This window comes from Ovis canadensis, chromosome 15 (genome assembly GCF_042477335.2).
Source record: "Ovis canadensis isolate MfBH-ARS-UI-01 breed Bighorn chromosome 15, ARS-UI_OviCan_v2, whole genome shotgun sequence".
In the NCBI taxonomy this organism is placed as follows: Eukaryota; Metazoa; Chordata; class Mammalia; order Artiodactyla; family Bovidae; genus Ovis; species Ovis canadensis.
The window spans coordinates 48,011,525-48,025,049 of record NC_091259.1 but is presented as its reverse complement, the minus strand read 5'-3'; the positions used below and the strand labels follow the sequence as shown (position 1 = coordinate 48,025,049).

Sequence of the window (13,525 nt, the reverse complement as noted above, 5' to 3'; positions counted from 1 at the left end):
AGTGGTTTGGGGAAATGATAAGTGATCTTATACTAAACTTGAATATTGGATATTGGATGGGGCAGTTTTCTAGGAAGGCTTTTTCCCAATACAATGAGCTGCAGATCGAGATGGTGGGAACAGTTCTGTACTTGGCTGATATCTAGGAAGCACAGGGCTTACTCAATAATTCCCTGTATGTGTGTATTTTACATCACTACCTTTATCTACACAAGTGGCCCTGGGATCTCAGTCTATTGTGATTCAGCAAACAATACTAGCTATGACCTGAAATCAGTTGCCTATACCAATAATGGCTCCAATGGACCTTATCTTTCTATTGTGGCTCCTAAAATTAGTGTTTCTTTCTGTTATAATGAAAAAAAACAATCTCCATTGATTGCAAAAAGCAATGCCTGATATTACAGCATGATTATATTCAGAATAAATTGAATCCTGCATTGTTCAGTAATAATTATCATGTTAAAGAGATTTCAATTCACAAGATAAGAAAAAATCCTGTCATTAAGATAATAGCCAATAAGCCAATAACTAAGCTGCACCAGTACATTAAACATAATTAGCCTTAGGTTTTAAAAAACTCAAAGTCAAGCCATTCCCCAGGAAGCTGTTACAATTGCCAAGTGCAGTTACAAGTCACTCCCCTATCTGAGACTGACAGAGGCCTAGAAGAGAGCATGATGTTCAAGAACAGAGTGTGAATAATGCTTTTACTTTATTTATTATTTTATTTAATGCTTTATTGTCCTGTGTTCCCACTATAATAAGCTAGTTTAGGCCCTTGTCACAGTGGTAAAGAATCTGTTGGCTAATGCAGGAGACACGGGTTTGATACCTGATCCGGGAAGATCCCATAGGCTGCAGAGCAACTAAGCCCATGTGTCACTCCAGTATTCTTGCCTAGAGAATCCCATGGGCACAGAGGTCTGGCGGGCTGCAGTCCACAGGGTCACAGAGTCAGATGCTACTGAACAACTGACCACACACGCACATACTTAGCACACTTGTCTTAGTTCATTCAGGCTACTGTAACAAAATACACAGACTTACAAAGAACAGACATCTATTTCTCACAGTTCTGGAGGCTGGACGTTTAGATCAAGGTATCCATTTGGTATTTAATCACTGAAAAAAGAAAGGAAAAAAAAACTACAAAATGAACATGGCTACATTCCAATAAAACTTTATTTTCAAAAACTTCGGATGTTTAGCTTTTGCAAAGATGGTAGCTCTCTACAAAAAATTCAAAAATTCCTTCCTCTGTTAAGAGTCACTGGGAAATGACTGCCAAGCTCCCCTTACAACAAGACATAGCTAGTGGAATATGAGCAAAAATTATGAGTATCATAATTATTACTATTATTTATAAAACACTTATAAAGTGCATGGACTTTCCTAGTGGCTCAGATGGTAAAGAATCAGCTTGCAATGCAACGAGACCTGGGTTCAGTCCCTGGGTTGAGAAGATACCCTGGAGAAGGGAGAATTCCATGGATAGAGGGGCCTGGCAGGCTACCGTCCATGGGGTCACAAACAGTTAGACACAGTTGAGTGACTAACACTTTCCCTTTATAAACCACATAATATGTGTCAGATATAGATAAGTGTTAGACAAACATTAACTCATTTAATTCACATAACAATCCTATAAGCTAAGTTCTATTATTGTCTTCATTTCACAGACAAAGAAACTGAGGGTCAGAGTAGTTGAATAATTACTGATTTTTTACTGAATAATTAGTTGAACATAGCATAAATCTCAGATGAAATTCCAGCCTAAGACATCTAACTCCAGAGTCCTTACTCTTAACCATTGCATTACGCTTTTTCTTGGGCCAGGGCCTTTAAAAAGCAAGTCGGGGTTCCCTAGCTACTCTGGGGCCTCAGGGGATGGCAGAGTCACACAATTCAGGGTCCTGGTTTTCTGATTAGCAACAGGGAAGCAATGTGCCTGCTAACCATGAACTCCCATACTAGACTACCGCATGAATTAAAAATAAACTTATGTGGAGTCAAGGCACTGAAAGTTTGACTTTGCTTGTTAGAGCATCTAGTGTTCCCCTTACTGACACACATGACAACCAAGACCCACCACAATTTGTCACGGTCCAGAGTCAGAGACCTGGATTCCAGCCCTAGCACAGGCTCTGGCTTAATGGGTAACCTTAGAGAAGCACTTTCCTCAAGGCAACATTTGAAAGTTTAGGGGTTGGACTGGATCGACATTAAAATCAATATTTAATTTTCTACCTTGAATATGTTGCTTGCATCTTCTTTGAAACAGGACATGATGGCCAAATAAAGTAGGAAAAAATTTGGATACAACACTTCCCCATTAGAGATACCTAAGTCTTCACTGATTGAAGGCTTTGAGACAACTTTCTGCAAGGACTTTAACAATAATCATTACATGGAGTTGACCACAGAACCTCTTAATATTTTTTCCATTGGGAGAAATTAATTAATAGTTAGAGGTAACTATAGTTAATGATACTGTATTGTATATTTGAAAGTTGCTAAGAGAGTAGATCTTAAAAGTTCTCATCACAAGAAAATAATTTTGTAATTATGTGCAGTGATAGATATTAACAACTTATTGTGGTGATCATTATTCAAATTATACAAATACTAAATCTTTACATTGTATGCTGGAAGCTAATGTAATGTTCTATGTCAATTATATCTCGGTTAAAACAATACTTAAGAGGGATACTAGTGTACTAAGAAGTGTATTATTGGAGAATGGTGAAATAGAATTCTAATGCTATTTGAAGTTCTAAAACTGCTCTCAATGGTTCGCTACCTTACCAAGTTTTCCCATACACAGATCCAATCAGGTTATCTCTTTACTGTTACACATATATGTAGCAATATCACCTCTGAGAGCTGGGAACATCTCACATTGTTTTCTGAAGCTGGAATGACCCTTCTCATCTCTACATCACTCCAAGTCTTTCCTATACTTCAAGTCTCAGCTCAACTCTGTGCCTGGTTCATGAAGACCTCACAGGGTGATCTAGCCCACACAATACTTCTCTCTTTACTCAATACACATTAAATTGTGTGGTCCTTCCATCAACATTTTAGGCTTGGACTTTCCTGAAAAGTTTCTTGAAAGAGGATGTTTGTAGGGCAAGAGATAACTAGAAGACGAGTTCCTTGAGCTATTTTGATAAGCATTGCTTGAACAAAGACAAAATTAGACTGGAAACAGTCACAAACAAGAAATATATATTTGTTCCTTGAGGGAGAAATGGGAAAACAAACTTTGCAGTCCTTAGTCAGGAGAATCCATGAGGATCAAATGAAGAGAGAGATGCAGCTCTAGTTGGAAATTTCAAAGTTAGTCTACAAACAAGAAGAGGTTGTATATTGAGATTCACTTATAATGTAGGTTTTTATGTTTAACCAGGCTGAACATGCATTGACTACATACACTTGGCTATGTATTCAGCTTGCCTACTCATGTTGGCATCGCCTTTGGCTCCTTGGGATATATGATCTACCAGCATAAGCACCTGGGTGCCAGTTACATTTCATGCATTGCCCCCCTCCCACAGCTCAGAATAAAGTTCTGTTTTTAATGAAGTACTGGATGTCCAAAATACTCACAGAATTGAAGAAAAATTAAATAATTCAAACATAATACAAGAGAAAGGAATACTTCCTAACTCACGCTTTGAGGCCAGAATTACCTTGATACCAAATCCCCAAAGAATTCACAAGAAAGAAACTATAGAAAAATATATTCCTATGACCATAGATATAAAAATCCTGAGCAAAATGCTGGCAAAACAAATCTAACAGCATATTAAAAGGATTATACATCATGACAGACTGAAATTTACCCCAGGAATTCGAAGGTGACTCAACATATGATAATTGATTACAATTAATCAGTGTAACACATCATATTGGTAAAATAAAGGATAAAACCACATTATCATCTCAATAGATGCAGCAAAAGCATGGACAAAACCCAACACCCTCTCATGATAAGAATATTTAACAAAGTAGAAATAGATGGGAATTTCTTCAACTGATTAAAAGCATCTATGAAAAACTCACAGTTAACATCATAGCTTTGTCTCTACAGTAAGGACTGAGATTGGAATATTTCTCTCACCACTTCTAATCAGCATTGTACTGAAGGAGCTAATCAGGGCACGGGCAAGAAAAAGAAATAAAATTCATCAGGTTGTTGAAACAAAATAGAGAGCTCAGTAATAAACCCACACTTAAATAGCCAATTTTTTAATGACAATATACAACAGAGAAAGGATAATCTCATCAATAAATGGTGCTGGGAAAACTGGACAGCCACAAGCTGAAGAATGAAACTGGACCACAATCTTACACAATGCGCAAAAATTAACTCACAGTGAATTGACGAATTGAATGCAAGACCTAAAGCCATAAAGCTCCTAGAAGAAAACATAGGCAAACAGTTCCTTGACATAGGTCTTGGCAATGATTTTTTGAGTCTGATACCAAAAGCAAAGGCAACAGAAGCAAATATAAACAAGTGAGACTAGATCAAACTAAAAAGCTTCTGTACAGCAAAGGAAACCATCAACAAAATGAGAAGGCAACCTACAGAATAGGAAAATATATTTGCAAAACATATGCATGATAAGGGATTAATATCTAAAACATACAAGAAACTCATAAAACTCAATAGCAAAACCACAACCAATCCAGTTTAAAATGAGCAGAAGTTCTGAACAGATAATTTCCCAAAGAAGACATATAGCTAACAGGTACAAGAAAAGATGATCACCATCACTAATCATCAGGGAAATGCAAATCTAAACCACAATGAGATATTACACACGTGTCAGAATGGCTACTATCAAAAAGACAAGAAGTATGGACTTCCCTGGTGGTCCAGTGGTTAGGAATCCACCTGACAATTGTGAAGGGTCCCTAAGCCTGGCATGCTGCAGTCCTTGGGGTCACAAAGAGTCAGACATGCCTTATGACTGAAAAACATGCCAATGCAGGGGACATGGGTTGGATCCCTGGTCTAGGGAGATCCCACATGCCATGACACAACTAAGCCCGTGTTCCACAACTACAGAGCCCACCTGCTGCAACCACTGAGGCCTATGCGACTAGAGCCCATGCTCTGCAGCAAGAGAGGCCACCACAGTGAGAAGCCCATGCACTGCAATGAAGTGTAACCCCTGCTCACTGCAACTAGAGAAAGCCTGCACATGGCAGCAAAGACCCAGTGCAGCCAAAAAGAAAGAAAGATAAGCAAGAAATAGTCATAAGAGTTGGCAGGGATGTGGAGAAAAGGGAATATTTGTGCACTGTTGGTGAGAATGTAAATTAGTACACTCACCATGGAAAATAATATAAAGGTGCTTCAAAAAATTGAAAAAACTATAAGATCCAAAACTTTCACTGCTGAGCATTTATCTGAAGAAAAGGAAAACACATGCAAGAAGAAGGGATTATATGTTTACTTATATCTGATTCATTTGTACAGCAGAAACTGACACAATAGTGGAAAGCAATTATACTCCAATTAAGAAAAAGAAGATTGGGTCGTTTATTTCTCTGGAATTGAGCTACAGGAGTTGCTTGTATATTTTTGAGATTAATTCTTTGTCAGTTGCTTCATTTGCTATTATTTTCTCCCATTCTGAAGGCTGTCTTTTCACCTTGCTTATAGTTTCTTTTGTTGTGCAGAAGCTTTTAATTTTAATTAGGTCCCATTTGTTTATTTTTGCTTTCATTTCCAATATTCTGGGAGGTGAGTCATAGAGGATCCTGCTGTGGTTTATGTCGGAGAATGTTTTGCCTATGTTCTCCTCGAGGAGTTTTATAGTTTCTGGTCTTACGTTTAGATCTTTAATCCATTTTGAGTTTATTTTTGTGTATGGTGTTAGAAAGTGTTCTAGTTTCATTCTTTTACAAGTGATTGACCAGTTTTCCCAGCACCACTTGTTAAAGAGATTGTCTCTTCTCCATTGTATATTCTCATCTCCTTTGTCAAAGATAAGGTATCCATAGGTGTGTGGATTTATCTCTGGGATTTCTATTTTGTTCCATTGATCTATATTTCTGTCTTTGTGCCAGTACCATACTGTCTTGATAACTGTGGCATTGTAGTAGAGCCTGAAGTCAGGCAGGTTGATTCCTCCAGTTCCATTCTTCTTTCTCAAGATTGCTTTGGCTATTCGAGGTTTTTTGTATTTCCATACAAATTGTTAAATTATTTGTTCTAGCTCTGTGAAAAATACTGTTGGTAGCTTGATAGCGATTGCATTGAATCTATAGATTGCTTTGGGTAGTATACTCATTTTCACTATATTGATTCTTCCAATCCATGAACATGGTATATTTCTCCATCTATTAGTGTCCTCTTTGATTTCTTTCACCAATGTTTTATAGTTTTCTATATATAGGTGTTTAGTTTCTTTAAGTAGATATTCCTAAGTATTTTATTCTTTTCATTGCAATGGTGAATGGAATTGTTTCCTTAATTTCTCTTTCTGTTTTTTCATTACTAATATATAGGAATGCAAGAGATTTCTGTGTGTTGATTTTATATCCTGCAACTTTACTATATTCATTGATTAGCTCTAGTAATTTTCTGGTGGAGTCTTTAGGGTTTTCTATGTAGAGGATCATGTCATCTGCAAACAGTGAGAGCTTTATTTCTTCTTTTCCAATTTGGATTCCTTTTATTTCTTTTTCTGCTCCGATTGCTGTGGCCAAAACTTCCAAAACTATGTTGAATAGTAGTGGTGAGAGTGGGCACCCTTGTCTTGTTCCTGACTTTAGGGGAAATGCTTTCAATTTTTCACCATTGAGGATAATGTTTGCTGTGGGTTTGTTGTATATAGCTTTTATTATGTTGAGGTATGTTCCTTCTATTCCTGCTTTCTGGAGGGTTTTTATCATAAATGAATGTTGAATTTTGTAAAAGGCTTTCTCTGCATCTATTGAGATAATCATATGGCTTTTATTTTTCAATTTGTTAATGTGGTGAATTACATTGATTGATTTGCAGATATTGAAGAATCCTTGCATCCCTGGGATAAAGCCCACTTGGTCAGGATGTATGATCTTTTTCGTGTGTTGTTGGATTCTGATTGCTAGAATTTTGTTAAGGATTTTTGCATCTATGTTCATCAGTGATATTGGCTTGTAGTTTTCTTTTTTTGTGGCATCTTTGTCAGGCTAACAAACACATGAAAAGATGCTCAACATCACTCATTACCAGAGAAACACAAATCAAAACCACAATGAGGTACCACTTCACACCAGTCAGAATGGCTGCGATCCAAAGGTCTACAAGCAATAAATGCTAGAGAGGGTGTGGAGAAAAGGGAACTCTCTTACACTGTTGGTGGGAATGCAACTAGTATAGCCACTATGGAGAACAGTGTGGAGATTCTTTAAAAAACTGGAAATAGAACTGCCTTATGACCCAGCAATCCCACTGCTGGGCATACACACCGAGGAAACCAGAACTGAAAGAGACACGTGTACCCCAGTGTTCATCACAGCACTGTTTATAATAGCCAGGACATGGAAGCAACCTAGATGTCCATCAGCAGATGAATGGATAAGAAATCTGTGGTACATATACACAATGGAGTATCACTCAGCCATTAAAAAGAATACATTTAAATCCGTTCTAATGAGGTGGATGAAACTGGAGCCGATTATACAGAGTGAAGTAAGCCAGAAAGAAAAACACCAATACAGTATACTAACACATATATATGGAATTTAGAAAGATGGTAATGATAACCCTGTATGCGAGACAGCAAAAGAGACACAGATGTATAGAACAGTCTTTTGGACTCTGTGGGAGAGGAAGAGGGTGGGATGATTTGGGAGAATGGCATTGAAACATGTATATTATCATATGTGAAACAAATCGCCAGTCCAGGTTTGATGCGTGATACAGGATGCTTGGGGCTGGTGCACTGGGATGACCCAGAAGGATGGTATGGGAAGGGAAGTGGGAGGGGGGTTCAGGATGGGGAACAGGTGTCTGTGGCGGATTCATGTCGATGTACGGCAAAATCAATACAATATTGTAAGGTAATTAGCCTCGAATTAAAATAAATAAATTTATACTAGAAAAAATATTTAATAATAAAAATAAAATAAATAAATAGAGAAGAAGAAAAGGGAAACACTAACTTGAGAAGGTAATTTACTTCATGTTCATTGAACCATTATTTACAATATTCAACATATGAAAATAATCCAAGAATCCATTGATGGATGAATGGATAAAATGTGATAAACACACACACACACACTGAAATATTATACTACCATAAAAAAGAATGAAATCTTGCCATTTGGTACAACATGGATAGACCTTAAGGGCATTATGCTAAGTGAAATAAATCAGACAGAGAATGACAAATTCTGTATGATAATACTTATAGGTGGAATCTAAAACAACAGATTGGTGGCTGCCAAAAGTGAGGGTTAGGAGATGAGATAAATGGGTGAAGGCAGGCAAAAGTCACAACCTTCCAGTTAAGAAATAAATGAATTATGGGAAGACAATGTATATTGGAATGATTATAGTTAATTATACTGTATTATAAATTTGAAGTTTACCTAGAGAGTAAATCTTAAAATCTCTCATGACAAGAAATAATTTATTTCTAACTATGCATGGGGATGGATATTAGCTAGACCTTGTGGTGATCATTTTTCAATGTACACACATATTGAATCATGTTCTATACATGAAACTAATATAATATGTCAATTATACCTCAACAATAACAAAAATAAGTTTGAAAAAGTTTATTTAATATTATTAAATGACAATGAAAAAAAAGTTAGTTACTCAGTCATGTCCAATTCTGCAGCCCCATGGACTGTAGCCCACCAGGCTCCTCTGTCCATGGAATGCTCCAGGCAAAAATATTGGAGTAGGTAGCCATTTCCTTCTCCAGGAGATCTTCACAAGCCAGGGATTGAATCCATCTCTCCTGCATTGCAGGCAGATTCTTTACCATCTGAGCTACCAAGAAAGCCATGGTGGCAATACTTCCCTAAATTGATCTACATATTCAGTACAATCTTTTCCAAAATTCCAGTTGATACAGTTTCAGAAGCTGATCCTAAAATGCATCTGAAAATGCAAAGAATATTTAAAAAGTAGAATACAGTAGAATACAAAAATATCACTTCTTTCAAAATTTACTAAAATGTTTCAGTAATCAAAGCAGTGTGGTACTGGCACCAGAATAGACATACAGACCAATAGAATAGAATTTAAAGTCCAGAAATATATCTATGACCGATTGATTTCTGACAAGGATGCCAAAACCACTTAATGGAGAATGAATAATTTCTTCAACAAACAGCGCAGGACAATTTAACATGCAAAGCAATGAAGTTAGGTCCTTATTAACTCAAATGAATTAAAGATCAAATATCAGAGCTAAAACTGTGACACTCTTTGAAGAAAACATAAGGGTAAAGCTTCATGATCTTGAACTTAATCAGTAGTTTATTTTATTTTATTTTTTTTAATAGTCCTAAGTCCTTTATTTCCTCTATCTTGTCCCACGCCTTGCTGAAAAGTCAAACAATCAATGTAAGAATTCTGAGACACCCACTAAAGGAACTCTGTTCTGGCCATGGCTTCCACTATCATATGTGGTCTGGTTCTGAATCTGAAGGACTGTCACTTTCAAGGATCTCCTGCAGACCTATTCCACTGCTAGATTATGCAGCACCTCCTTTTCCATGTTTGTGGACCTTCATTTATCTATCTGATCACCAATTAAAAGTCAAGAAGGGAGAGCTGGTGTCTGGTCTGCTTTATTTGTCACTCTCAGAACACCTCATTTTTGACTGGACTCAGACTTGGAAGTAGAAGCTCTCAGGGAGGACAGCCTCCGTCTCTTGGCGATCTGCTCCTGCCGTTTTTCTTTGGCCTCCTTCATTCTCTTGGCCAAAAGTTTAGCATATTCTGCAGCCTCTTCTTTATTTTTCTTAGTACGCTGTTTCTTCAGAGCAATACGCCGGCGTTTGTGTTGCAGAACTCGGGGAGTCACGAGACGCTGAATCTTGGGTGCTTTAGTCCTAGGTTTCTTACCGTCTTTATTTAGGGGCTTTCGCACAACATATTGGCGGACATCATCTTCTTTAGAGAGATTGAAAAGTTTGCGGATTCTGCTAGCTCTTTTGGGACCCAGGCGACGAGGCACTGTAGTATCAGTGAGTCCGGGAATATCCTTCTCCCCTTTTTTCACGATGACCAAATTGAGAACACTCAGATTGGCATCCACAATGCAACCCCGCACAGATTTGCGCTTTCTCTCTCCAGTCCTGCTTGGTCTGTAACAGGAATGCCCCTTACTCAGAAGCAGGCGAACTCGGCCATGGGTCAAGACACCCTGCTTCATGGGGAAACCCTGCTTGTCGTTCCCGCCACTGATTCGGAGCACATAACCCTTCCATTCTTCACCCAAGGTGTCAGCAGCAACTTCTGTGGCCATACGCTTCTCGTAGAAGGTACTAAGTTTTCGTTCATCGTCCACTTCAATGAGCTTCTGGCAGCCAGTGGCCGGGAAAGAGATGTTCAGCTTCATTCTGAAGCCTAATCAGTAGTTTAGATGTGACACCCAAAACACAAGTAACAAAAAAAAACTAGATATATTCTACTTTATTAAAATTAAAAGCTTTTAAGCATAAGAGGACACTATCAAGAAAGTGAAAAGACAAACCACAGAATGAGAGAAAATATTTGTAAATCATATACCTGATAAGTATTTAGTGTTTATAATATATAAAGAACTCTTATATCTCAAAAAAAACACATAATCCAATTAAAAAGCAGCTGAAGACCCTTCTCAAAAACACAGAAGACCCAGAATTGCAAAGCAATCCTGAGGGAAAAGAATGAAGCTGGAGATATAACCTTTTCTTCCAGACCTCAGATAATACTACAGAACTACAGTAGTCAAAAGCAGCAAGGTATTGGCACAAAAAACAGACATATAGAGCAATAAAACAGGGAGCCCAGAAATAAACCCACAGACCTATGGTCAATTAATGTAGGAGGCAAAAATATACAATGTAGCAAAGGCAATCTCTTTGGTAAGTGTGTTGGGAAAGCTGGATGAAAGTGAAAGTCACTCAGTCATGTCTGACTCTTTGCAACCCCAGGGACTGTAGCTTGCCAGGCTCTTCTGTCCACGGAATTCTCCAGGACAGAATACTGGAGTGGGTAGTCGTTCCCTTGTCCAGGGGATCTTTCCAAACCAGGGATCGAACCCAGGTCTCCCTCATTGCAGGCAGAGTCTTTACCAGCTGAGCCACCAGGGAAGCCTGGGAAAGCTGGATAGCTATAAGTAAATCAGTGAAATCAGAACATTCTCTAATACCATATACAAAAATAAACTAACTGAAAGTGGTTTAGAGACCTAAATAAAATACATGACACACCATAAAACTCCTAAAAGAGAATATAGGTAAAATATTCTTGGACATAAATTATAACACTATTTTCTTAGGTCAGTCTCATAAAAGAAATAAAAGCAAAAAATAAACAAATGGGGCTTAATTAAACTTGAAATCTTTCACACAGTGAAGAAAACCACAAACAAAACAAACCAAAAAAATCTATGAAATAGGAAAAAATACTTGCAAATGATACAACTGACAGGAGGTTAGTATTCAAAATTTACAAACAACTCATACAACTCAATATAAAAAACCAAAACAGTCCAATCACAAAACCAAACAACCCAATCAAAAAATGGGCAGAAGAACTCAATAGACATTTCTCTAAGAAAAACATACAGATGACCAAAAGGCACATGAAGAGATGTTCAATGTTCGGCACCGCTAATTATTAGAGAAATGCAAATCAAAACTACAATATGTGTCACCTCAAACCAGTCAGAATAGTTACCATCAAAAATTCTGCAAATATCAATAATAAATGCTGGGTAGGATGTGGATAAAAGGAAACCTTTCAAAACTATTGGTGGGAATCTAAGCTGTTGCAGCCACAATGGAAAACTGAAATAGTTTCCTTAAAAAACTAAAAATAGGCTATCATATGATCCAACAATTCCACTTCTGACATTTATCTAGAAAAGATAAAAACTCTAACATGAAAAGATATGTGCACTCCAATGTTCACAGCAGTACTATTTACAATAGCCAAGATACAGAAGCAACCCAAGTGCTCATCAACAGATGATTGGTTTAATAAGATGTGATATACACATATATATAGAGAGAGATATATAAATATAGATAATGGAACATCACTATGCCATGAAAAAGAATAAAATTTTGCCATTTGAAGCAATATGGATGGACCTAGAGAATATAAAAATAAGTGCAGTCAGATAGAGACAGACAAATATATGATTTCACTTATTTTGGAATCAAAAAGTAACACAAATGAATCTGTACACAAAACAGAAACAGATTCACAGACATAGGAAACAATTTTACGGTTACGAGAGGGAGAAGGTACGGGGCGGGATAAATAAGAGGTATGGGTCTAACAGATACAAACTAATATACATAAAATATATAAGAAATAAGAATTTATACCACAAAGAGCTGTATTCAATATCTTGTAATAAACTATAACAGAGAACAATCTGAAATTTAAATACATAAATGCATATATGTCAGAGAAGGCAATGGCACCCCACTCTAGTACTCTTGCCTGGAAAATCCCATGGACGGAGCAGCCTGGCAGGCTGTAGTCCATGGGGTCGCTAAGAGTCGGGCACGACTAAGTGCCTTCACTTTCACTTTCCACTTTCATGCATTGGAGAAGGAAATGGTAACCCACTCCAGTATTCTTGCCTGGAGAATTCCAGGGACAGAGGAGCCTAGTGGGCTGCCATCTATAGGGTCGCACAGAGTCGGACACGACTGAAGCAACTTAGCAGCAGCAGCAGCATATATGTGAATAACTGAATCACTTTACTGCACACTTGAAACTGACATAATGTACTAATAGTAAATCAACAATAGTTCAATAAAAAAATGAAAAGTTAGAAAATAATTTGAACTCTATAAAAAATAAAAACCTAATATCAAAATTTATGGGATGTAGCTAAAGCAGGGATTAAAGGGATAGTTTTAAACACCTATATCCCAGGAAAAAATTAAGGTCTTAAAGTCATTTGAGTTGTAAACTTAAAATTGGTGAATTTCATGGTATGCAAATTCTACCTTAATAGAGCTTTAAAATGTGACTATATATATATATATGCATATATATATATATATGATCACATGAACAGATGTTTGACATCATTTGTCCTTGAAAGAAAAAGAAAGTGAAAGTGAAGTCACTCAGTTGTACCCAACTCTTTGTGACCCCATGGACAGTAGCCTACACCAATTTCCTCTATCCATGGGATTTTCTAGGCAAGAGTACTGGAGTGGGTTGCTGTTTACTTCTCCAGGGAATCTTCCCGACCCAGGGACTGAACCCAGGTCTCCCACATTGTAGACAGATGCTTCACCATCTGAGCCACTAGGGAAGTCT

The 13,525-nt window shown here is 37.4% G+C and overlaps 1 pseudogene; it reads right to left on the bottom strand.

Moving 5' to 3' along the window:
- Nucleotides 1-9,504: 9,504 nt before the first annotated feature.
- On the bottom strand, nt 9,505-10,595 carry LOC138419998 (small ribosomal subunit protein eS6 pseudogene; annotated as a pseudogene).
- Nucleotides 10,596-13,525: the final 2,930 nt, after the last annotated feature.